Consider the following 24,214-nt stretch of genomic DNA (forward strand, 5'->3'; position numbering starts at 1 on the left):
GAGGCCTAAAGTGCTTTGAAACATCTTGCATGTGTATACATCAATCAGGAAGTGTAATTATTGTACTGCTTCACACTGACAGACTAAACTCACTGTGTAATGCACCGCAAACAGCTGTTTGTGTAGTGACGGCTGTGGCAAGAGTGCAGGCGATGGTGGTTTTCAAGTCCATATGGTCGGGCCGAGGTAGCTGAATAGCAGAACAACAGTGACTGAGTGTCCAGCTGATCGAATTTGGTCTGTCCACAATGAAGCAACAACCTTATTATCTTCTTGGGTCAGGTGTGCCCACTCCGGCATCACCTCCTCTCCACGACCCCTCACTGCTGTCCCACAAGGCTCAGTACTCAGACCTCTATTTTTCTCTATCTACACTTATGGCCTTGGTCTGCTCATTAGTTCCTTTGGCTTCCAATATTACCTGTACACTGTATAAGTGACTTACACTTATACCCAAATCTACATTTCAGCACCCGACTTTAACAGCTCAAGTCCCTGATTGTCTCAATGCAATAGCCTCTTTTATGTCCTCCCGTTTTCTAAAACTCAATATGGACAAGACTGAAATGGTAATCTTCCCACCTCACATTGCAATGCCCCTGCCTGACATCACTATATCTGTTGAATTCACTTCAATAATGCCTGTCCCCCAGGCTCGCTGCCTAGGTGTAATACTGGACTCAAGTCTCTCATTCAAACAACACATTGACAAATTATCCACCTCTTGCAGCCTCCACCTAAAAAACATCTCCCACAACCACCCTTTTCTCACACAGGACACTACCAAACTTCTGGGGCATGCCCTGATTATTTCACAACTAGAGTATTGCAACTTTCCATTACTGTGCACCCATGCTATGCATTTGAGTGAGCTCAACTTGCCTAATCTCCATGCTCCCATCCAGTGACTGACTAAGCATTACCTTGTACTCATACTGTGCTAAGTGACCTGGTTTTTCTTGTTTTCCTGTATTGTCATATTGCTGTATGTCACTCTAAATATTGTCTTTAACCTAAACTAATGCCCAGCGCTGCGTAATATGTTTTGGGCTTTATAATAAATACAATAAATAACATAATCATCATGAAGTCTGCTGCACGTCTCATCCACCTCTCCTCCCACTTCTCCAGCCCTACCCCACTCTGTCATTCCCCTCACTGGCTGCCAGTTACATAAAGGATACAATTTAAAATCCTTACACTCGCCTCCAAAGCCCTCCAAAACTTTACTGCTTCCTATCTAAATAAACTTATTTCCAGATACCATTCTACACGCAATCTCTGCTCTACTAACAATATTCTTCTGTATTCCTCTCTAGTCACCTCTTCTCACTCCCACTTTCAAGACTTTTCTTGATCCTCTCCCCTTCTCTGGATCACTTTCCCTAAACACATCTGCCACTCACCCACACTTACTCTTTTTAGGTGCAATATAAAAACTCACCTCTTCAGGTAAGCATACTCTCCTACCTAGGACACTTCAGCCACTGACCACAATTTCTGCCATTTCATACACAGCTTCCCCTTACCTACTTTCTTGAACCTTAAGCCTTTAGACTGTATGGCCTTTTGCACACAATGCTGTGTAATGTGTGTGCATACCTCCCACCCCTGTTTAAAAATCTGTAGTTGATTGTTCACTGCATTAGTAATAATCCACCATTGTCTTGTAATTAGTGATGATCGTAATTTGATAATTACGATTACGCAAAATTACGCATACATTTTCGTAATTACGCATACACGCATACACGTAATTACAAATTCATAATTCAATTGACTTTGTTTAATCAATCGTAATTACGCATGAATTTACGCATAATTTACTTGTAATTTCGTGCCGAATTTGGTGGTGAATAGCAAAGCACCCATACATGCTATTGCTAACAAAATTGCTACATATGCTACAGAGAATATTGGGCACAAGTCAAAAAAAATTATGTTTCAAAAAGACCTTGTAGTTTTTGAGAAAATGGATTTTAAAAATGCAAAGAAAAATGGTTTTTAAACCTAGAAAAATGACACTTTCAAAAACATTTTTTTTTTAAATCGATTTTCTCAAAAACTACAAAGTCTTTTAGAACAATTATTTTTGTAACTTGTACCCACTATTCTTCTTAACATATGTAGCAAATTTGGTAGCAATGGCATGTATGGGGGCTTTGCTATTTACCACCAAAGTCGGCACAAACTTACGCATAAAGTACACGTCAATTCATGCATAATTACGAATGGCAACATTTAACTGCGAAATTGCTTACACTGTTCTCCCGAAATTACACATTACGATTATGATGCGTAATTGCGTATTATGATGCGTAATTACACATGGGCGTAATTTCTGCTCATCACTACTTGTAATAACTGTTGTATTGTTTATTTTGTATTGGTATACCCAGTATGTTATTGTACAGCACCACAGAAGATGCTGGTGCTATATTAAGTAATAATAATAATAATAATAATAAGCCTATATAATAAAACCCCTGTGTCTCTGCATCCTGTCCCTGTGTGCGTGTGTCCATGCTTCCAGATCTGGCAGTTTGCTGTCTGAGAACCTCATTGCATTGTGGTAAATAACAGCTTTTTCCAACTGCCAAGCAACCAACATCTCCCTATGTGCATATACTTTGGACAGTGGTGGGAGATGGGTGAGCAGGACGCATCGGTATGCGCGTTGCCGGGTTTAGGGCCATAGCTGAGTGCCCATTTTTTAACAGGCGGACCTTTTTTTACTAGTAATCATAATAAAACCTTCAGGACATCTCTGCAGCCACAATTTCTTTTTTTTTACAAAGTGTCCAAAAACCCAGACAGTAGCATAATAGTCACTGAAACATGTATTTTACACAAGCGCTCTTTTTCTCTTTTTTTTTTTTAAGACATGTCACTGGCCGCCGACTTTATTGGTTAGTAGCAAAGCCCCCATATATTCTAGAATAACCAAATTTGCAGGGTATGTTAAGGAGAACAGTGGGAAGATGGGGACTTTTTTTTCAAAGACCTTGCAGTTTTTGAGAAAATGTATTTTTAATTTAAAATTGAAAAACTTTTCTTTTAAATATGGTTAAATGACAGATAATGTATCAACCTATCAGTAATGTAAATTTACATGTATCAAAAGAAAGAGCAGAGAATTTTATGCCGCAGTTCCCAAGTGGTCAATACACAATGCATAATGACCACCTGGAAAACTGGTGTAACTTGCAATGCTTTAGCCAGGGATCTCCGTATAGCCACAATATTGTTGTATAAGGATCCCTGGGGGCTACTTCATGTATTTTTGGACAATAAAAAGTTGCATTAAAAAAATGATGTGGGGTCCCCCCCTTGAGCCTCTTTAACCCCTTGTCACCCATGCATGCTAGTATAGCCAGAATGTGATGCCTAGACCGCATGGGGCCCAGCACCCAGCACCCAGAGCTATACTAGCCCACATGGTCCATGGTATGAGGGGGGGCTTTGGAAGAGAAGCCAGGCCTTCCCTTTTCCCCAAGAGCTCTTCCCCATCTGATAACATATAAGAAGAAGAAGAAGAAGTTAAATTGCACAAACTCAACCACGTGTAATGCACCTCAAACTGCCAATGGCAGGAGTGACGTCAACAAAAAGGAAATGAAGCAATAAAGCAAAATGAGTGCCATCACTCAGAGATTAATGCAAAAAAAGTAGGCAATCTTTACTAGGGTTGTAGAAAAGGACATCCACTTTAAAAACAATTAAAATATATACACAGCTGACGCTGACGCTCAGAACACTCAAACCCTCACGCCGGTACCGGCAACCACGCAAACTCCGGTGTCTTCGTGGCGGCAGAGGGAGAGAGGCACATCAGCTGCAATATAACTGCAGTACAAACACAGAGCTGACTATAGCACAACTGTGGTAAGTCTCGCTGTTATGATCGCTTCTGCAGCGTTTACTGCTGACTGCAGTGGTATTGCAACCCAAGCAGTTCTGATGTCATTACATGCATTTGCTTGCATAGTTTGGTTTGCACTTAAACTAGTTGCTGATTCCATCTGCAGTCGCTCTGAAGTTAATGACAGTTTAATATGCTTTTGTGTAAACAAACATTGTCTGCTGCAATGGAGGGGCAATCCCTTTCCTGCAGGCTGCATATCATTGTCTGCCTTTTCCTGCTGTTAGCCTGTGATTAATTACCATTCACTTGTGTGGGAATCTGCAGGTCTGCTCCCATTGGATGACCTCAGTAGAAAGAACTGCTTCCTGCAATGCTTGATGGGCTACCATAGTCTCAGATTCTGTCTGTTACTCTGCTCGTGCCCCACCTCGTTCCTAGTCCGTGTGGACTGCGCTGACTCCTGCGAAGGGGTCAGCGAGTCCTCCTAGTTCTGCTTTTGTTCTAGAAGTTGTTACTTTGCTTGTCTTGTGTCATATATTGGTTCATCGCCAATATATACGCATATTTGCGCATTTTGTTATTTTCCTTCTATTCGTGTTACGTTGATACATCAGTGTCGCTGATATATACGTACACGAACTGTTTATTTCCTGTGTTCAGTTAGTCAGCCTTCCAGCACGTTTTGGTAGTTTGCGCGTATCGTGATTACCCGTGCTGAGCTAGTATCCTTCTCCTGGTCCTGTTTGTGGATTGCGTTCATCTCTGTGAGGAGATAATGAATCCTTCTGAATCCTGTCCTGTTACCGTTTGTGGATTGCGTTCATCTCTGCGAAGAGATAGCGAATCCTTCTGAGTCCTGTTCCCTGTATTGCTCCAGTGCTAGTCAGTGTTCCTGCTTATGTCATATATCGGTTCATTGCCGATATATACATATGTTAGTCAGACGTTACAAATAGTTTCATTGATAGCTGTAATTGTAATACGCTAGGAAAACATACTTATTGTATATTTGTCTGTGTTACGTTCATCTATCTTGATCCTCCTATTTCCTGGCTATCCTGTCCTGTCTTTGTGAGGCACGCCATCGCTGCTACGCATTGGCTGCCTCATTCCAGTCTGTCTTGTTGTGGACGCTTGCTGTCACTAAGTAGTGGCTAGTTAAGCAGGCGTTCATTCTGTCTACCTGTCCTGATCTCCTCAGTCCTGGTTTATGCGCTCAGCGCTACTTTGCGCTGAGACGTTATTACGAAAGTGTTGTTTGTGGCTGTTCGGATCTGCACCGGCTCTGTGCGCCACAATCTCCTATTGGAGTCAGTCCTCTCCTCCACTAAACTGGGGATATCCTGATTCCTTGTGCTGGTGTGTGTACCTCCTTCACGTCAGCTTATGTGTTGCATGCTGACTGTGGAGATTACACCTCCAAGCTTAACACTCGCAAAGCCATGGGGTATATGCAGGTAACTAGCAGCAACAAAATGAACTTCCGCTGTGAAAACCAGGCACTTTTTATGCTCAAGGCTTACCCCTCAGGATGTCGCAGGTGCTCACCGGTTGCTATTACCCGTCTCAGTAGACTCTTGGATTCGTTGACGTGCACACTGTTTACCAAGGTGATGAGTCAGTTGTCTGAGGTGAAAGAGCACTCCAATAAACTTCACGGGGTAAAGGCCCACCCACCGATGCGTTGCACCCGCCCTCTGTGAGCTTCAACTGGGTGTGCGTAGCGGGGAGGTAGACGTCATTTCCTTTTATGCGTTCCAGCACAAAAAGGCATGAATTCAGAGCGGCGGAAGTGGGCGGGGTCAAGCCGAGAGATCTCACTGGGATCGCCAAGCAGCTATACCGTCCAACCAATAGGTACTTAGGAGTTCTGTCTCCGTCACAACCATTGGATCATCTGCTGGCAATACACATACACAGGTATATAGGCCGCATACCAGAAATGAACACTTTACTCGATGGATAGAAGTCACGCTGCTACATGAATTACACATCACATTTGTCTGACAACAGAACTGGCCACTATAGATCAGAGGTATAAAGGAGGGAGCATAACCCCCCCCCCCCCGGATATCTGCCAACCATCCGCTTTTAGAGGAGAGCTTCACCCAAGGTAGTGCTTCCTTTTATTCAATCATTTAATTAGAGGAATGGAGCAAAGTCCAAGTCACCATTGAGTCCGTTTGGTCCCATGGAATTCAGGGTATAAATCCACTGGGTCTCCTTTAGAAGAAGTGCCTTTTCCCTGTTGCCACTCTTTCCATGATCTGGCAACCTATAGATCCCCATAAACTTTAGTCCTGTAGAGTTGCCGCCATGTGTTTCCCCAAAATTTTGTGCCAAACCACTTCTATAGTCTCCATTCTTTTGCTTTCCGGCCCGAATGTCACTCAAGTGCTCTCCAACATGTTTCTTCAAAGCTCTAGTGGTCATGCCAATATAGATTTTCAAGCAAGGGCAGATAAGTTGATACACTGTCCATTCAGAATTGCAGTTTATAAAGCTTCTAATCTGCCATTCTTTATCGCCTGCAGCATTAGTAAATGATTTTGACACAACAGCCAACTCACATTCAGAGCATCTCCCACACCTAAACATATAATTTGGTGTTTTTTGTCTTAACCACATAGGGTTGCTTTTAGGGGGCACCTGTGAATGCACTTACATGTCTCTCATGCTGGGGGCTTGACGTGCAATCATCAGGGGCCTCTCACCTCAATTATGGTTGTGATTTTTGGATCAGTCATCAAAACTGACCAATGGCAACCAAGTACCTCTCGTATTTTCTGCAACTGAGAATTGAATGGACTGATAAAGCGGGTTACATCCCCCACACTATACTTCCTAAGTCCATTTTTCAATAAAGCCTGCCGTGGAATGCCTTTTGGAAACTGGAGCACAATGTTTCATGCTTATAACCGCGCTGCCGAAATCCACCATACATTGTGCGTGCCTCTGACTCAAAATCTGACTCGCTAGAACAATTGTGATGGACCCGCAAAAATTGACCCGTGGGGATCCCATTCTTTTGACTATACAGATGGTAGCTGTGGTGGCATGGAGGAGGGTGTTCCCTGCAGTGGGCTTGCGGAAGGTCCTCGTAAGAAGGCTCCCTCCCTCCATCCAAACCCACAAATCCAAAAAGGAAATGCCTTCCCTACTGGAGACATAAGTTAAATTAATATTGCGTTGATTGCAATTAAGACGGGTTATAAATTCACCCAGTGCTTTTTCACCACCCCTCCACACCACCAGCACTTTGTCTATGTACCGAAGTCAAATCTGGACATGCTGTTCAAACATATCCTTGGGATACAGGTCATAGGTTTCAAACTCTGAACTTTTCTTCGCTTCCTCCCTTTCCTTTTGCCTTTGCCTTTTTTCTTTGTTACTTCGTTGTCGCTTTCCCCTAAAAAAGTCACCGATCTGGCCGATGAGTTGGGCGAACCGGTACCGAGGCTGCTGCCCTCGTCTCCCGTAAGTGCCAACCTGTTTCCTGAATAAGATCGCTTACTACCTGCCGTAAATGCAAATATCATGCAAACATATGCACAGCACTCAATGTATACAAATAACCCGGGAAGCAGTGACAAATATTTACAACACCTGACTATCTAACTATGTGCACAATAATATATATAGAAACATCAAAAAAAGAGTTGTAGATCGAGTGCACACCAATGCCTAAAAACTTCACTATCCCCTATAAACAGCTGTGCAACATCCAGATGAAAACAGCTGATTTCCAAACAACAAGGAGAGAAAAGAAGATATCCAGGAGCAACTCGCCATGTATCACTTCAGTAAAACTTCATACTTTAATGTGATACTTCCAATAAAAAACATCAGGGGTAAAAGACATGCATGTAGCAATACTTAACAGTCCAGAGGTAGTACAGTAGGTGCGGAGGCAGGCCGACAATCGTTTTGCCCCTCTATGAGGGCTTTCTCGATACCATCTGACCCCCTAAGCCTGTCCCTGTTCTTATATATCGAAAGCCACACCCCTAGGAACTCAATAAACCAATGGCAACAACTCACCTTCTCCAACACACCTGCATAGCGTATCCCACATTTTACCTCTCCTTAGGATAATATGAGTTCCGCAATTTCCCTCCGCCTCCAGAAGCCGTCAAACTTCCTCTGTGTGGACTGTGGAGCGCGGAATGCGCATCCTCCAGATGGATATGCGTCAAGGGCTACGTTCCTGCCCTCTATCAGCCACATCATCCGTTGCGCGCCGCTCACTAAGATGACGTCAATACACAAACTTTCCCAAACGACGTTAACACGTACGCATCAGCTGGCCGCATGTACGCAGAAGCTGAGCCGCTGCCATCTTGTGGAGGAAGAGCTAATTGCACACTCTTCACATAACTATGATTATGATACATACACCAATAATCTACATCAACTGCCATCTAGTGGCAGAAACTAAATAAGTACATTTCAGATCTAAAATGGTTTTTCAAAGGTGAAACTTTGATAAGGGTGGAAATATTGTGTTATGGCCAAGGGAAATGTATGAGGCAGAATGCCTTACCCAACTGGAAGATGGTATTACATATAAAAAAAACTGTGAACTGATCCTACAGAGAGACATATGAGGAGCCTAAAAAGTTTACTCAAAGGTGCAGTGGAAGCAGGAATTATGAGTCGTACCTCAGCAAATAAACTGGTTCCAACTAACCCAAGAAAACCAGTATGGTATTGTATCCCCAAAGTGGATAAATATATAGAGTGCCCTCCAGGACTTCCCATTTGCTCTGCAATAGGGTCAGTGTTTGAACATTTATCCCAGTTCTTGGATTACAAATACGACCAATAGTGGAGGCACTTACTTCATTTCTTCTTGATTCCACAGATGTTCTTAATAAATTGAATGAATTTGAATGGAAGGAGGGATATGCATTAGCGAGTATTGATGTTACTTCCCTCTACAGCAGAATAAGACACAGCGATGGATTGGCGGCTGTTAAGTTGTTTCTACCCTTTTTTGCAGGAAAGTCCTGAGGAGAACTCGTTTGTGTTGTCTGGCCTGGAGGCGGTCCTGACCGGTAATTCCTTCCTCTTCAACGGGCGGTGGTACCATCAGGAGGTCGGCCCTGTGATGGGGACCCCTGTGGCTCCCACGTTTGCCAACCTCTTTATGGGGCACTGGGAGCTCGAGCAGGTGTTTTCCGGTAGGGGTTGGGGTGCTGCTCGGGTCCGCCTCTGGGCCAGATACATTGACGACATCCTAATTATCTGGACAGGGAGTAAGATTAAATTCCAGGAATGGATAGAGACTTTGAATCAAAATTATATTAATCTACACTTGACCTCCAATTGGGGGGGCCTGGAATTGGACTTCTTTGACTTAAAATTGAAGATAGTGGAAAATAAAGTTACGACAAGTACATATAGAAAGGCTACAGCATCCAACATGGTTTTGCATGGTGATAGCTTCCATCCGATTCGATTAAAAGTAAGTCTACCATATAGCCAAATGGTGCGTATGAAACGTAACAACACAATTGTGGAAGTGGGGAGGCAACAAATGTTGGAAGTGAAAAACAGATTTAAAGCCTGTGGATATAGGGAGGAGACCCTAAGTTCAGCGATGACCAGAGTAGAAGGAGTAGATAGGAGAGACCTCTTAAAGAAGAAGGTGAAAGTTAGGAAAGACTGTTTCTTCATGCACTTTTCTCATTCCCCTCTAGGAGAACACATTGCAGGAGCTATTAAAAGGAATTGGGGCTTACTCAAGTCAGATCCCTTGCTCAAAGAAAAATGCTCACAGCCCCCATGCATCTCGTTCAAGAGGTGCAAGAATCTCAAAGACTACTTAGAAGTGAATATAGAACCGAACAGACTAGAACTTGGCTCAACCGGACAAGAATAGTGGGGAATCACATATGTAATGGATGCATGTATTGCAGATATTTAAAACGGGGGAAGTGGTTTACATTTTTGAATACTACTTATAGAATCCAACAATTCTTCAACTGTCGGACAGAAATGGTAGTCTATGCAGTTATATGTCCATGCAATTTAATGTATATAGGGAAAACAACCAGACCTATGGGGGAAAGATTTTCTGAACATTTCAGGTCCATTGAAAATGGGAAGGGAGCAAAAAGGTTAATTGAGCATATCAGGGATCGACATGGGGGCAACCCAGAATGCTTGAAATTCTTTGGGATTGATAAATTTGTGCAGAACAGAAGAGGTGGGATGTACTCACGGATATAGCAGAGGCGCCAAAGTAGGATAAAAATGTTTAAAAACTGCTTAAAAGGAAGGGGGTGGGTGGATGCACCTCCCTCAGGTAAACAATGATCAGGCAAAATAAGCCGTTAAATGTATAACAATGATATTTATTACAACAAGTCTCCAGATGTGCAACGCGTTTCACTGGCAAACATCCCGCTTCTTCAGGCAATTAAATGCGGAGAATACAATGCCTAGAGGCGCTCTGGTTCTCTGATTGATCAGCATTGTATTCTCCGCATTTAATTGCCTGAAGAAGCGGGATGTTTGCCCGTGAAACGCGTTGCACATCTGGAGACTTGTTGTAATAAATATCATTGTTATACATTTAACGGCTTATTTTGCCTGATCATTGTTTACCTGAGGGAGGTGCATCCACCCACCCCCTTCCTTTTAAGCAGTTTTTAAACATTTTTATCCTACTTTGGCGCCTCTGTTATATCCGTGAGTACATATCTAGTCCACCCTTTGGTGGAGGGGGATCCCCCTAACCCGTTTTTTCTATCTCCGGAGAGCGACTATTTTAAACCTGAGTGGGGTCAGGTCCTAATTCTCCCCACCTGTCTGATCAGTGGTCGCCTTTGAGGTGACCCACACTTGTGAGTATATTTCTTACATTATAATTATTTCAGTTTCATCGTAAATACTACGTTAGATTGGACTCTCGGTTTCCATTTTTTTCGTTCAAGCAGAAGAGGTGGGATGGATGGGGATGAGAGACTCCTACAGTTGGAAAACTCCTACAGTTGGATTATTAAATTGGGTACAGAGGGTCCTTCGGGCTTTAATGATAGAATTGATATGGGGATTTTCTTATGAATTACTGATGGAGACACAAGGATCACATGGAGACTTGAGATGACCTTGTGTTATCCCATGGGCCACCGTGAGTGTCATTAGTAATAGTATTATGATATAAATAAGGCCTGTGGTGTGGATATTAAGGCTGGGGTTGGGTATTTTTCTCTTCAATCACCCGGTCCAAAAAATGTATGTTTATTAAAAGGTTGCCTATTATTAGTAATATATATTCTAGACATGTAGGTTTGCCTAATAGGTGTAAGGGTGATGGACTAATGATAGAGAGTGAACATGGCTGGATTTCCTTCCAGCGCCTGCCTCATTGAAGTCTCACCTATTCACAATTTGTGGAGATTAAACTTGTAATTGCTTAGAATGACTGATACTGTGTTTTTAACTGTATTTACAATGTTTTGTGTGTTCTTCGCCTTGTCCCAGTCTTATGTGATTGAAAGCCTATTTGTTTATTACAGACCCCACCCCACTCTAGAGCCCTTTGAAAAACCATTTTAGATCTAAAATGTACTTATTTAGTTTCTGCCACTAGATGGCAGTTGATGTAGATTATGGGTGTATGTATCGCAATCATAGTTATGTGAAGAGTGTGCAATTAGCTCTTCCTCCACAAGATGGTAGCGGCTCAGCTTCTGCGTACATGCGGCCAGCTGATGCGTACGTGTTGACGTCATTTGGGAAAGTTTGTGTATTGACGTCATCTTAGTGAGCGGCGCGCAACGGATGATGCAGCTGATAGAGGGCAGGAACGTAGCCCTTGACGCATATCCATCTGGCGGATGCGCATTCCGCGCTCCACACGGGGAAGTTTGACGGCTTCTGGAGGCGGAGGGATATTGCGGAACTCATATTATCCTAAGGAGAAGTAAAGTGTAGGATACACTATGCAGGTGTGTTGGAGAAGGTGAGTTGCTGCCATTGGTTTATTCAGTTCCTACGGGGGTGTGGCTTTCGATATATAAGAACAGGGACTGGCTTAGGGGGTCAGATGGTCTCGAGAAAGCCTTCATAGAGGGGCAAAGTGATCGTCGGCCTGCCTCCGCACCTACTGTACTACCTCTGGACTGTTAAGTATTGCTACATGAATGTCTTTTGACCCCTGATTTTTTTTATTGGAAGTATCACATTAAAGTATGAAGTTTTACTGAAGTGATGCATGGCGATTTGCTCCTGGATATCTTCTTTTCTCTCCTTGTTGTTTGGAAATATATACAGAAAGTAGCAACATACAAATATATACAATCATACGCGGTAATAAGGAATCATACAGAGTATCAGAGTCAAACAGGAGAGCAAGTTCAGTAACAGGTAATCAGATAAGTACAGTACCAGGGATAAGGCAAAATAAAAGTCCCAGACAGAAATAACAGGGTTCAGGCAATAGGAAGGCATACACAGAGATCAGTGCAAGGATCAAGAGCCAGGATGTCCAGAAACTCAGACCGGGGAGCTCAAAGTTCTGGTGATTAACAAGAGGAAGAGCAGATCTTAAACAGTCCATGTAATTAATGAACACAGGATGTAGCTGGTGATGAGAGTTCACTTGAAGCCACTTGGAGGCCAAACAAGGAACTGCAAATCCTTATAATAGTATTAACAGGCCCCCTGCTGGTGGATGGTGGAGGTTCAGGACAATGCAAAGTCCTCAGAGCCATCTGCTGGTGGGTTAATGTAACTTCATGACAGTCCTGATCCATGCTGTCACCAGCAGGCAGAAAGCGGCAAAACAAGGTTCCTGACAAGAATACATCATGGCCCATTTGCAATTCACTTTTTTCTCTTAAGATTTCTCCTAGGTGGTATTTTCACACCTTGTCATAAAATGCCTTAAAGAGAATCTGTACTCTAATATTCTTACAATAAAAAGCATACCATTCTATTCCTTATGTTCCCCTGTGCCCCTCTGTGCTTTTTCTGTCACTCCCTGCTGCAATCCTGGCTTGTAATTAACAGTTTTAGGCAGTGTTTACAAACAAATGACTGGCTTCTAACCAGAGTATCATAGGCTGAGAACAGCTTACTGTGTGATTCATGCAGAGCTTGGAGGGGGTGTGTAAAGCTTCTGCCAATGACAAGCAGTGCTGCACATTCCACACATTCCAGCCTCTTGCCGACAGACACGACAGAGGAAAGAAGATAAGATTTATTACAGAGACAGTGCAACTAGAAAAGGTTGCAGTAAGACAGACCACATCAGAACAGGTATAGGAACTTATAGAATAGAAAAAATAAGGCTCAAAATTTTGTTACAGAGTCTCTTTAAAACCACCAGCAAGCAATCTGACAATACTTTTTCACCTACTATTTGTCCTTTTAAATTGCAGAGTGCTGGAAAGTTATTTTAAACAGAAGATACATTTTATCTCCTAAGAAAAAAAACTTAGGAGAAAAAGTGAATTGAATAAGGGCTATGTGATCTTTTTTCTGCTCAGAGTAAATAGAGGCACTTAAATTAGTCATATAAACATTTGCAAGCATGTAGAAGAACATCAGGTTTGTTACATTTATGGAATTATTTTAAGAATAACTAAACTCAGAGTTTGTGCAGCAATGAAAACAATATTATCAGAAGTTAACTCCCAAAAGCTCACAGAGTTCATCAGATAAACATACTTTTCTTCTTATACAGAGTGGGAGGAGGTGTCCCAGTGTAAGTGTAAACTCCCAATTTGGGAGTTAATAAGGAACAGTTTAACCTCAATATAGGTTAAAAAGTAATTGATTGGACACCTAATACAAACAATGCGTTTCTTGGGTTTCAACCACTTCTTCAGGTTACTAATACAGCGTCTTTAATCTGTGAAACATGGGTAAGGAGGGCCTGCAGTCTTGTTGCTCTCATGGATAGCCCATGATTTAAAGGTGTATGAAAAGGCAAAGTAGGCTCTGTTAGCTTGAGTAATTCTTCAATGAACCTCTACATTTTCACTCTCATTGCTGACTAGATTGACTCCCAGATACTTAAAATGTCTTATAGATTCTAGATTGTCAACACCTATTATTATCAATGTTGACCGGATACCTCATTATCCTATTCGAGTTTGGTCGTAGTAAACTATCCGAATACACTCGAAGTTCGATATTCGAGTTAATCGAATATCCGATTCGAACTCGGTTATCTGACGTCACTATCCGAGTCTGTATTCGAGTAAAATATTCGAGCTGGCCTTAAATAGCTTTTAAAACTTGAATTGGAGGTCAATGATGCATGCAACCACCTTTTTTATGAAGAAAAACATCAAGTGATTATGTGGTGATGTAGTAGTTATAAAAAAGGTATCAAAAATAGTAAATTAACTTCATGAAAAGTGTTTGCATGAGAAGGTGTGTCCAAAATGGTTGTAAGTTGGAAGTCTTCATTTACGTCGTCTTCATCTTCTTCTTCTATATCTTCTTCTTCTTCTTCTTCTATATCTTCTTCTTTTTCTTCTTCTTCTATATCTTCTTCTACTCGAATCTTCTTCATCTTCTACTTCTTGTATCTTCTTCAATTATCTTTTTCTTCTTCTATATCTTCTTCTTCTATATCTTCTTCTTCTTCTATATTTTCTTCTTCTTCTTCTGTATCTTCTTCTTCTTCTTCTATATCTTCTTCTTCTTCGTCTTCTTCTTCTTCTAAAGCTTCTTCTTCTTCGTCTTCTTCTTCTTCTATATCTTCTTCTTCTTCTTCGTCTTCTTCGTCTTCTTCGTCTTCTTCTATATCTTTTTCTTCTTCGTCTTCTTCTTCTATATCTTCTTCTTCTTCTTCTATATCTTCTTCTTCTTCTTTTTCATCTTCTTCTTCTATATCTTCTTCTATATCGTCTTCTTCTATATCTTCTTCTTCTATATCTTCTTCTTCTTTCTTCTTCTTCTTTCTTCTTCCTCTTCTTCTCTATCATTATATTATGTGTCTTGGTTTTCCTTTCTTTTGTAATATTTTTTTTTACTTCATTTGCGGAAATATTTTCTTTTAATAACACCATAGTTATATTTGTGTTGATGGCATAATAGGTACTAGTGGCACATTGCAAGCCACAGCGCCTTTTTCTGTGTACCCTGGCGGTGGTAAAACACAGACATCAGCAGGAGGAGGAAGTAGTTGCAGCTATTGTAGTGTGGTAATAGCTGGTAGGAGAGTGGGTGGCAGCAGAAAATAGTTCTTCTTCTGTTCTCCCTGGCAGTGGTAGCAGCACACAGACAGCAGAAGCTCAATGCAGCTACAGGAGGATGAGTAGTGTGTGTCAGGCAGTGTGATGTGACTGACATAATAGGCCCTGGTTCCTAGCGGTGGTACCAGGGCCGTAAATGAACATCATGAGATTCCAGACAGCGGTCGTGAAGCCCACATTGTGTCCAATACACAATTGGGACAGCACAGTTTTCAACCCGGACACCTCTAAAATAATTTAAATTTTTTTTTTAATAATGCAGCTATTTGTGAGCATAATAGCTGGTGGCGCATGGGCAGCAGCACCTTGTAATGTGTTCCCTGGCAGTGGAAACATACAGACAGCAGGAGGAAATACAGCAGCAGGCAGCGTGAGGAGATTGAGTGTGTGGCAGACTGGCAGCAGGCAGGAGGGTAGGCAGCGAGACATAATAGGTCCTGGGTCCTAGCGGTGGTTCCAGGGCCGTAAATAAACACCATGAGGTTCCAGACAGCGGTCGTGAAGCCCACATTGTGTCCAATACACACTTGGGACAGCACAGTTTTCAACCCGGACACCTCTAAAATAATTTATTTTTTTTTTCAAAATAATGCAGCTATTTTTGAGCGTAAATAGCTGGTGGCGCATGGGCAGCAGCACCTTTTAATGTGTCCCCTGGCAGTGGAGACACAGACAGCAGGAAGAAATACAGCAGCAGCAGGTGTAATGTGTGTGTGCCACTTCATGTCCCCCTCTCACCGACAACAGGGGCCAGGAATTCGCCTTCCACCCAAGCCTGGTTCATTTTGAGTAATGTCAGTCTGTCCACAGACTTGTGAGACAGACGAGATCGCTTCTCAGTGACGACTCCACCGGCTGCACTGAAGCAACGCTCTGACAGTACGCTGGAAGGGGGGCAGGAGAGCACTTCCAGGGCGTACTGCGCAAACTCGCTCCAGATCGGCAGGTGCTTGACCCAATACTCCATGGGATCAACAGGGGCAACGCTGTCAAGCCCGCTGAAGGACCCCATGTAGTCAGCCACCATGCGGGTCAAGCGCTGTCTGTGACTGGAGAAGGATGCTGCTGCAGGCACCTCCTCTATAGTCCCTGGCAGCTCTACACTCATGTAGAGCTCGTTGGTCAGAGACAGCAGGTCTGTGGTGCGCGTGCGCTTGCTGCTGGTGGATGCAGGCACCTGCTGCTGCCTCTGTGCTGGCTGGACAGTGGCGGTGGATGGCTGAGGGAAGGCTTCCTCCAAGCGCTCAACAAGGGACAGCTGCAAATCCCTCATTTGTTGCGCACGGTCTCATCCTGCAGGCAGGAACTGGCTGAGCTTCCCCTTCAGACGTGGGTCCAGCATCATGCAGATCCAGATGTCCTCCCTCTGCTTCATCTGGATGACCCTTGGGTCGTTGCGCAGGCACCTCAGCATGTGCGCTGCCATTGGGAAGAGTGTGGCCACGTCTGCTGGCACATCATTGGAAGCCCCAGAGCCGACAGTTCTGTCCTCCTCATCCTCTGCCTCCTCCACTTCATCCTCTCTCCACCCCCGCACCACTCCAGTTGCGCTCTGCTGCTCCCCCTCATCAGCAGCAAGGTCAGGGACCTCCACCAACTCCAAGCCCTCCTCCTCAGAGGTGGCCTGTGAAGCTGCCTGCAGATCCTGCTGGTCCAAGGCTGCCGCTCCCTCTTCCAGCAGTGCATACAGGGCCCTGTCCATCACACACACCATGGGGACCCACTCGCACACCATTGCATGGTCCCTGCTTACCATGTTGGTGGCCTGCAGGAAGGGTGCCAGCACTGAGCACACCTGCTGCATGTGCCCCCAGTCCTCCGTGGAGATGATGGACGGGAGGTTGGTGGCGGCACGCCCAGTTGCAGTGATGGCGGCAACTGTTGCTCGTGCAACGTACTTGCTGACAGCCTGCCTCTGTTCAACCAGACGCTCCAACATCGCCAGGGTGGAGTTCCAGCGAGTTGGAACATCGATCATGAGCCAGTGCTGTGGCAGGTGCAGCTCCTTCTGCACCTCTTCCAGGCTCGCTACAGCTGCAGCCGAGTGCCGGAAATGACGCACAACCTTCCTTTCCGCCTCAAGGATTCGGTCCATCCCCTGGTAGGTCCGCAGGAACTTTTGGACTACCAGGTTCAGGACGTGCGCCAGGCAGGGGATGTGGGTCAGGTCTCCCCTGCTGATTGCAGCAACCAGATTTGCCCCATTGTCGGACACCACCTCTCCGACTCTGAGGCCTCTGGGGGTCAGCCAATTCCTCTCCTGCTCTCGGAGTTTGGCCAGGACATGGTTCACCGTCAGTTTGGTCTTCCCCAGGCTGTCCAATTCCAGCAGCGCTTGGCAGTGGCGGGGCTTCACGCTGCTGCTGAGTTCAGGGGGTTTGGGCTGGTGTGAGGATGGAAGTGGATCAGAGGAACCTGCTGCATTTCCGCTGACCCTGCATGGTGGCACCACCCACTGCGTTGCTGCTGCTGCTCTGACAGTGCCCGATGCTGCTCCCCCCTCTTCACCCCCTTCCACCAAGCTGACCCAATGCGCGGTGAAGGACAGATAGCGGCCTGTCCCAAACTGGCTGCTCCACGAGTCCATGGTGACGTGGACCCGTTGACCCACCGCGTGATCCAGCCCTCTCCCGACATTGGCCATCACAGAGCGGTGAAGTGCAGGGATGGCCGTGCGTGCAAAAAAATGTCGTCTGGGGATTGGCCAATCGGGAGCTGCACACATCAGGAGCGCACGCATGTTGCTCCCCTCCTGCACAAGGGAATAAGGCAGGAGTTGGGAGCACATGGCCCCTGGAAGGTGTTGCTGAGCAGGGTCTGGCAACACCTTTTGCTGGCACGGGAATCACTGGAGGGAGCAGAGGAGGCCACTGAGGACTGGCTGCCAGAACAGGCCTCAGTGTCGGCGGCAGGAGTTGCAGAGGGATGAGGAGCAGTGTGTTTCTGACGCACTCCTGCTGGTGCTGCTGGAGGAGGTGGAGGAGGGCGGGTGGCTGCTGCTGACGGCTTCGCAGTGGTGGCGGGTCTGCCACTGCCAGCTTCCTTCAACTTCATGAACTCCTCATGCTCATGAAAGTGTTTCCCTGCCAGGTGGTTCACCAGAGAGGTGGTGCCGTACGCAGAGGGGTCCTTCCCTCTGCTGAGCTGCTGGCGGCACTGGTTGCAGGTGGCATACTTGCAATCCACATAGGGCAGGGTGAAAAAATTCCAAATTGGGGAGGTGAAGTTTCCCCTTCGGCTCGAAGGTGCTGCTGCCGCTGGTCTCCCTGTGGTGGTTGGGGGAGGAGGTTCTTGGTGTGGCTGGAGGCACTGGCAGAACTCTCCAGATCAGCACGCTGTGTGGCCTGCATGCCATGCCCACTTCTGATCCTGCCTATGTCTGTGATGCTGATCCTTCTAGCAAGGCCTGCAGATGCATCCTCCTCCTCAGAGCTGATGACATCCCCAGGATCTGCCACCCAGTCTCTGTTCTTCACCCTGTCATCATCATCCTCCCCCTCCACAAACATGTCCTGCTGGGATGACCCCACAAACTCCCCTTCTGCATGCATGGGCTGATGGACACTCACCACTGTCTGACTGTCCAAAGCATCATCCCCCAAAGTGTCCATCAGCATTTCTTCCTCCTCCAATTCTGCCACAACAGCACTCCATAGCCTCGCTGTGCTTGGGGATAAGAAGGTGCTGAGTGACAGGGTGCTGGTGTTGCCCGCTGGGGCTGGAGAACTGCACTCCTCCTCCTCCTCCCCAGGCAGTGCTGGGCGGCAGGCTGCTGCTCTTGCGAACAGGAGTGGTGGCGGGGGTGGAGGACTCGGTTCCAGAGCTAATGGTGGCCTGCTCATTCACCATCAGTTCCACCACAGAGTCTGCGTCCTTCTCCTCAATAGGACGGCTACGACCTAGTGGTGGGAGGAACATCTGCGCCACACGCTGCTGCTGTGTCTCTGCAGCGTGACTCCCAGCTGTTGGGCGGCCAAGGCGTCCACGGCCAGTGGCTAATGGCGGAATAGCCACTGGTGCAGACGCAGAACTGCGCATGGTGGTAGTGGTGGCGCGGCTGCCATGACCTCCTCTCTTGCCGATGCCCTTGCTGCCCTTGCTGCCCCTGCCCAAACCGCGGCTGCCAGTGCCAGACATCGTATATTTTTAAGATTATACAAATGAAAAAAAAAAGTTATGTATGTAAAAGCGGGTGGGACAAGTGGGGTACTTTAATGGGGTGGGACTGGTGGTGGTGGGTGTGTGAGGTGACGGACAGGTGTACTCTACAGCAGAGATTGGTGTAGCGCTAACGATAGAGTGCGCAGTGCACACACAAAGACGCTGACTGACGGTGTCCCTATACACAGACTACAGTACAGTACAATTCGGCGAATACACAATACAAGTAATATAAACAATAGGACAGGTGTAGCACTAATGAGAGGGTGCGGACAGCGCAGATGTGCACTGCGCACACAAAGACCCTAGGTAATGCGGTGACGGGCGGTCCCTATACACAGACTAGAGTACACTACAGTACTAACTAAACAATAGAAGAATCTAGCCAAACAATAGAACAGGTGTGACTAGATTACAGAGAGCAGATACAGGACAGGTATAGCAGTAAAGATGGGCCTTGCTAACTACAAAATAGTACAATGATCTATCTAACACAGAAGTAGTACAGTAGAGTAGGACAGGTGAGAGCACAGGTAACTAGAGACTAGAGCACAGAGCAGGGCAGACTGTCTTGCCTAGGCACAGGGCCTAGCTGCTGCAGCAGCACCAGTGACAGTCTCCATCCCTAGTCCCTAATCACACAAACTAAACTGCCTAAAATACAATCTATCTACAATACAAAGCAATACAGGTGAATATCAAGTGTTGGAGTGTAAAAACGCTTAGTGTATTGAACAATAAATGCACTACTTGCACAGACAAAAAGCACTGGAGCAGTCTCTCAGTACAGTCAGTCAGTAAGTCACAAGCAGGACGAGTGAGGCAACATGGCGCCCACTATTTATAGAGGGGGGCTTGGCCAGGCTCCCCCTCTGTGATTGGCTGCAGTCAGAGGGCTGGGAGCCCTCTGATTCGCTTGTGAGGACTCGAGGTGACGTCACCCACTGATGACGCTATCCGAGCTTCGTATTCGAGCTTGGATAGCTCGGATATCTCCGGATAGCTGATTGCTATCCGAATGCGCTCGGATAGCACAGCCCGGATAGCTAATACTATTCGAGCTCGGTATTCGAGCTCGAATAGTGAAAAAAGAGCTAGGATATCCGACTATCTCGGATATCCTAGCTCGGATGAGCATCACTATGCTCTCTGCTAGCCCTCCCTTTCTTAGAAATGTTGTTTTAACAGTATTTATTGCCAAGCCTATCTCCTTGGCCTAGTTATTTAGACAGAAGTAAGTCTCTCTTACCATTGCCATTGTTCTGCCCATTATATTGATGTCATCTGCATAAGCTTCTATCTATACAGATGTATTTATTAATATACTTGTTGGGCTTATTGACATTTTTCTGATGATGTATTCTAAGGTGATATTAAACAGTACCGGGGCCAAACCATTACCTTGTTTTAGACCTTGAATGATTTTAAAGGGATGTTTATTTTCTATCCGTATGTATGCCTGTGTGTCCTCAACTGTGCTTTTTATTCGTTTTATCAGTTTATTAGGAATGAAACCTCCCTTAGTGTTCCATATAATTTTGATCTTTTAATAGAGTCAGATTCCTGCAGAAAATCTACAAAAGTTTGCTAGATGTCAATATAATATCCCAATGCTTTTCTAAGAAGAAGCTTTTTGACACTAAAATGTTGGTCTATTGTGGACCTGCTTGGTCTAAATTTGTACACTATTCACTTAATTTTGCAGAATTATTTTTCAATCTGCATGATCTTATTGAAAGTAAGATCATTTGCTAAAATTTCACCATTATTGGACTCCTTAAAGGGAAGATCCAAGATAAAATAAAATAAAAAAAAAATCCAAATCCACTTACCTGGGGCTTCCTCCAGCCCGTGGCAGGCAGGACGTGCCCTCGGCGCCACTCCGCAGGCTCCTGGTGGTCTCCAGTGGCGCGCCCGGCCAGGCCGGCTGCCAGGTCGGGCTCTTCTGCGCTCCAATGTGCGCCTCAAGAGGGCGCACTGACATCATCGGTCGTCCTCCGGGCTGTACTGCACAGGCGCAGTAGTACTGTGCCTGCGCAGTACTGCCCGGAGGACGTCCAATGACATCAGCGCGCCCCTGTGAGGCGCATTTTGGAGCGCAGAAGAGCCCGACCTGGAAGCCGACCTGGCCAGGTCGGATCAGCCACCGAAGAACACCGGGAGCCTGCGGAGCGGCGCCGAGGGCACGTCCTGGCTGCCACGAGCTGGAAGAAGCCCCAGGTAAGTGGATTTGGATTTATTTAACTGCGTGAACCTTCCCTTTAAGAGCAAAATCATTAAGCCTGTATGTGTTGTTGGGGGCTAAAGGGCTATTGCTGATGTTGAAAATAAAAGTAAAATTATCCCGCATCAATGTAAGTACAGCTGAGAAAATCAGAAATCCACTTGGACAAAACTAGACAGGAAGAAAGTCTGCAAACATTAGATCTGCAATGTATGTATGTTTATAACGTTTTTTCACAAAGGTTACATTTTACTTTAAAAAGAAAATTCAGGTAATGTCCAGAGAAGGAAAGCATAATATAATGAAATAATGCATTATAAATATGAAGACTGACGTGTATGCTAATGTAGCTATTACTAACAGTGGATACATTTTTATTTTTTTGTTTTATTTTTCCAGATCAGTGTCGCAAAATGTGTGCTGAATTTATAGCTAACCTGTAGAGAAGAGCATATTTTTACATCACAGTGGTTTTTATATTCTTAGCACAATAAGAGGAATACCAAAGGGACAACTGCTGTGTGCTGGAAGGATTGTATCAGATAAAAGTAAATTTAATTATGCAGCCTGGAGACTGGTTAAAATTTTCGCTGCAAGATGTTACAATCCGTACTCACTTGATTAAACAAGGAATAGTTTAAAACAAACTGAAAGGTCATCCCTTTTCATGCAAAAGGAGATATTCCTTAAAAATATCCCATTTGCTCTAAGGCCAATCACATTGCATTTGAGGCTTGAGCAATTTTAGAACAAATCTTGTACCTTTTTTCTGACATGAAAACTTGTTTTGCAAGAAGAAACAATGTATCCTAATTTGAGAATACAGGAAAGTTTCCTACAGCTGGTGGTAGTACACACAGCATCTGATACTAGACTTTTATAAGTTGCAGATGATTCCAGTGGTGTACGTGTTGTACGGCGCCGGTGAATTGGGCACGGGGCGAGTCAAATGACGTCTCTGAGTTGTAGCAACTCGGAGGGAGATGTAATTCGGGGTCTGGTGATTGCCGTATCCTCAAATTACTTTTACATGGGGCATGCATCATAGCACTAGTGCTAGAGCGCCCAGCTTCGGCGCTCAGTGCTGAGCTCCATGCGCCAAAGTAAACTGCTTGTTTCAGTGTCATGTATATGGGAACATTTGATCATTAATAATGAGAGCTGAGGTAGATTTATGAACTTCCTAACAATATCTATATAAGCAGCTCTCCCAGTTTGTGTAATCCACACATTTTGTATATGTGTCCACTTTCAAGTGAGAGTTTACCTCCGTAAAAAAAAAAAAAAAAAAAAAACGGTGTAAAAGAAATTTTGTAATTATGAAAATGTATCTATCAGTTTTAGTTTTCAGCCTGCTGTACATGTATTACAGCACTTGGGCACCCACATAGCTTCTTTTTCCATGCCAAAACGTATACTTTTTAGTGCTCAGGTTAAATACAGACCATGGTAAAAGTACTAATTTAAAGACTAAGGCCCCATTTACACTTCATCAAAAAAAAAATTCTTCTCTATAGCAGTGCGTTATGAAAAATCTTTCCATTAAAATGCGTATAGTGTGAACTGAGCCATTGGGTAACACGGGCATTACTTTGAAAATCAGTTGCCCTTTCAGTTATAACTGAGAGCAACTGATTAAGTGTAAATGGGGCATGACACATTCAATGCTCTCTTTTCTGAGCTGTGCAGGTGGCTGTCATTTAAAGAGGAACCCCAGTGAAAATAATGTAATAAAAAAGTGCTTCATTTTTACAATAGTTATGTATAAATGATTTAATCATTGTTTGCCCATTGTAAAATCTTTTAAATCCCTAATTTACATTCTGACATTTATCACATGGTGACATTTTTATTGCTGGTAGGTGATATAGCTGCTGCTTGCTGCTTTGGCAGTTGGAAACAGCTGTAAACAGCTATTTCCCACAATGCAACAAGGTTCACAGACAGGAAACTGACAGGAGTACCATGGTCCTCAGAGTTTCTTGTGGGAGGGGTTTCACCACAATATGAGCCATACAGAGCCCCCTGATGATCCATTTGTGAAAAATAATAGATTTCTCATGTAAAAGGGGGTATCAGCTACTGATTGGGATGAAGTTCAATTCTTGATCATGGTTTCTCTTTAACCACTTGAGGACTGCAGTGTTAAACCCCCTAAAGACCAGGCTCATTATTGCTAAATTGGCCACTGCAGCTTTAAGGCCAAGCTGCAGGGCCGCACAACACAGCACACGAGTGATCCCACCCCTTTTCCCCCCACCAACAGAGCTCTCTGTTGGTGGAGTCTGATCGCTCCATAGTTGTTTATTTATTTTTATTTTTTTTACAAATATTTATTTTATTTATTTTTAATAAATTTTGCTATATTTTTAATTTACCCTCCCCTGCTCCCTCCCCCCTCCCCCCGCCAGCCAATCAGCATGATTACCATACCAGCTGGTGGACTCTGAGGCCTTCCGTAAATTTGTGGCCATTGGGACACCGCAGTGGAAGATGCCAGGCTGCTATCGGGTGCCCCACTCACCACATGGTGGCAGTAAACACTCCTGGGAGTAGCATCGGCTAAGCACAGGGCCAATGACAGCAAAAATTTGCATCAAAGCACAGCATTTATTTTGTGCAAACGCCAGCAAATGCCAGTAGGTGTTCGTACCAACGGCAGTTTAAATGATGAGTGCCGAGGCCGCCATTTACTGTCACAGAACCGTCTGTGTGAAGCAGCCCTTATTGAAGTCAGTAACTCAA

At 44.7% G+C, this 24,214-nt stretch overlaps 1 long non-coding RNA gene across 1 annotated transcript in view; it reads left to right on the forward strand.

Moving 5' to 3' along the window:
* LOC137544207 (uncharacterized) overlaps nt 1–24,214 on the forward strand; it is a 54,629-nt gene that overhangs the window by 30,210 nt on the left and 205 nt on the right. The gene's annotated exons all lie outside the window — the stretch shown is intronic.

Source organism: Hyperolius riggenbachi, chromosome 2 (genome assembly GCF_040937935.1).
Source record: "Hyperolius riggenbachi isolate aHypRig1 chromosome 2, aHypRig1.pri, whole genome shotgun sequence".
Taxonomy (NCBI): Eukaryota; Metazoa; Chordata; class Amphibia; order Anura; family Hyperoliidae; genus Hyperolius; species Hyperolius riggenbachi.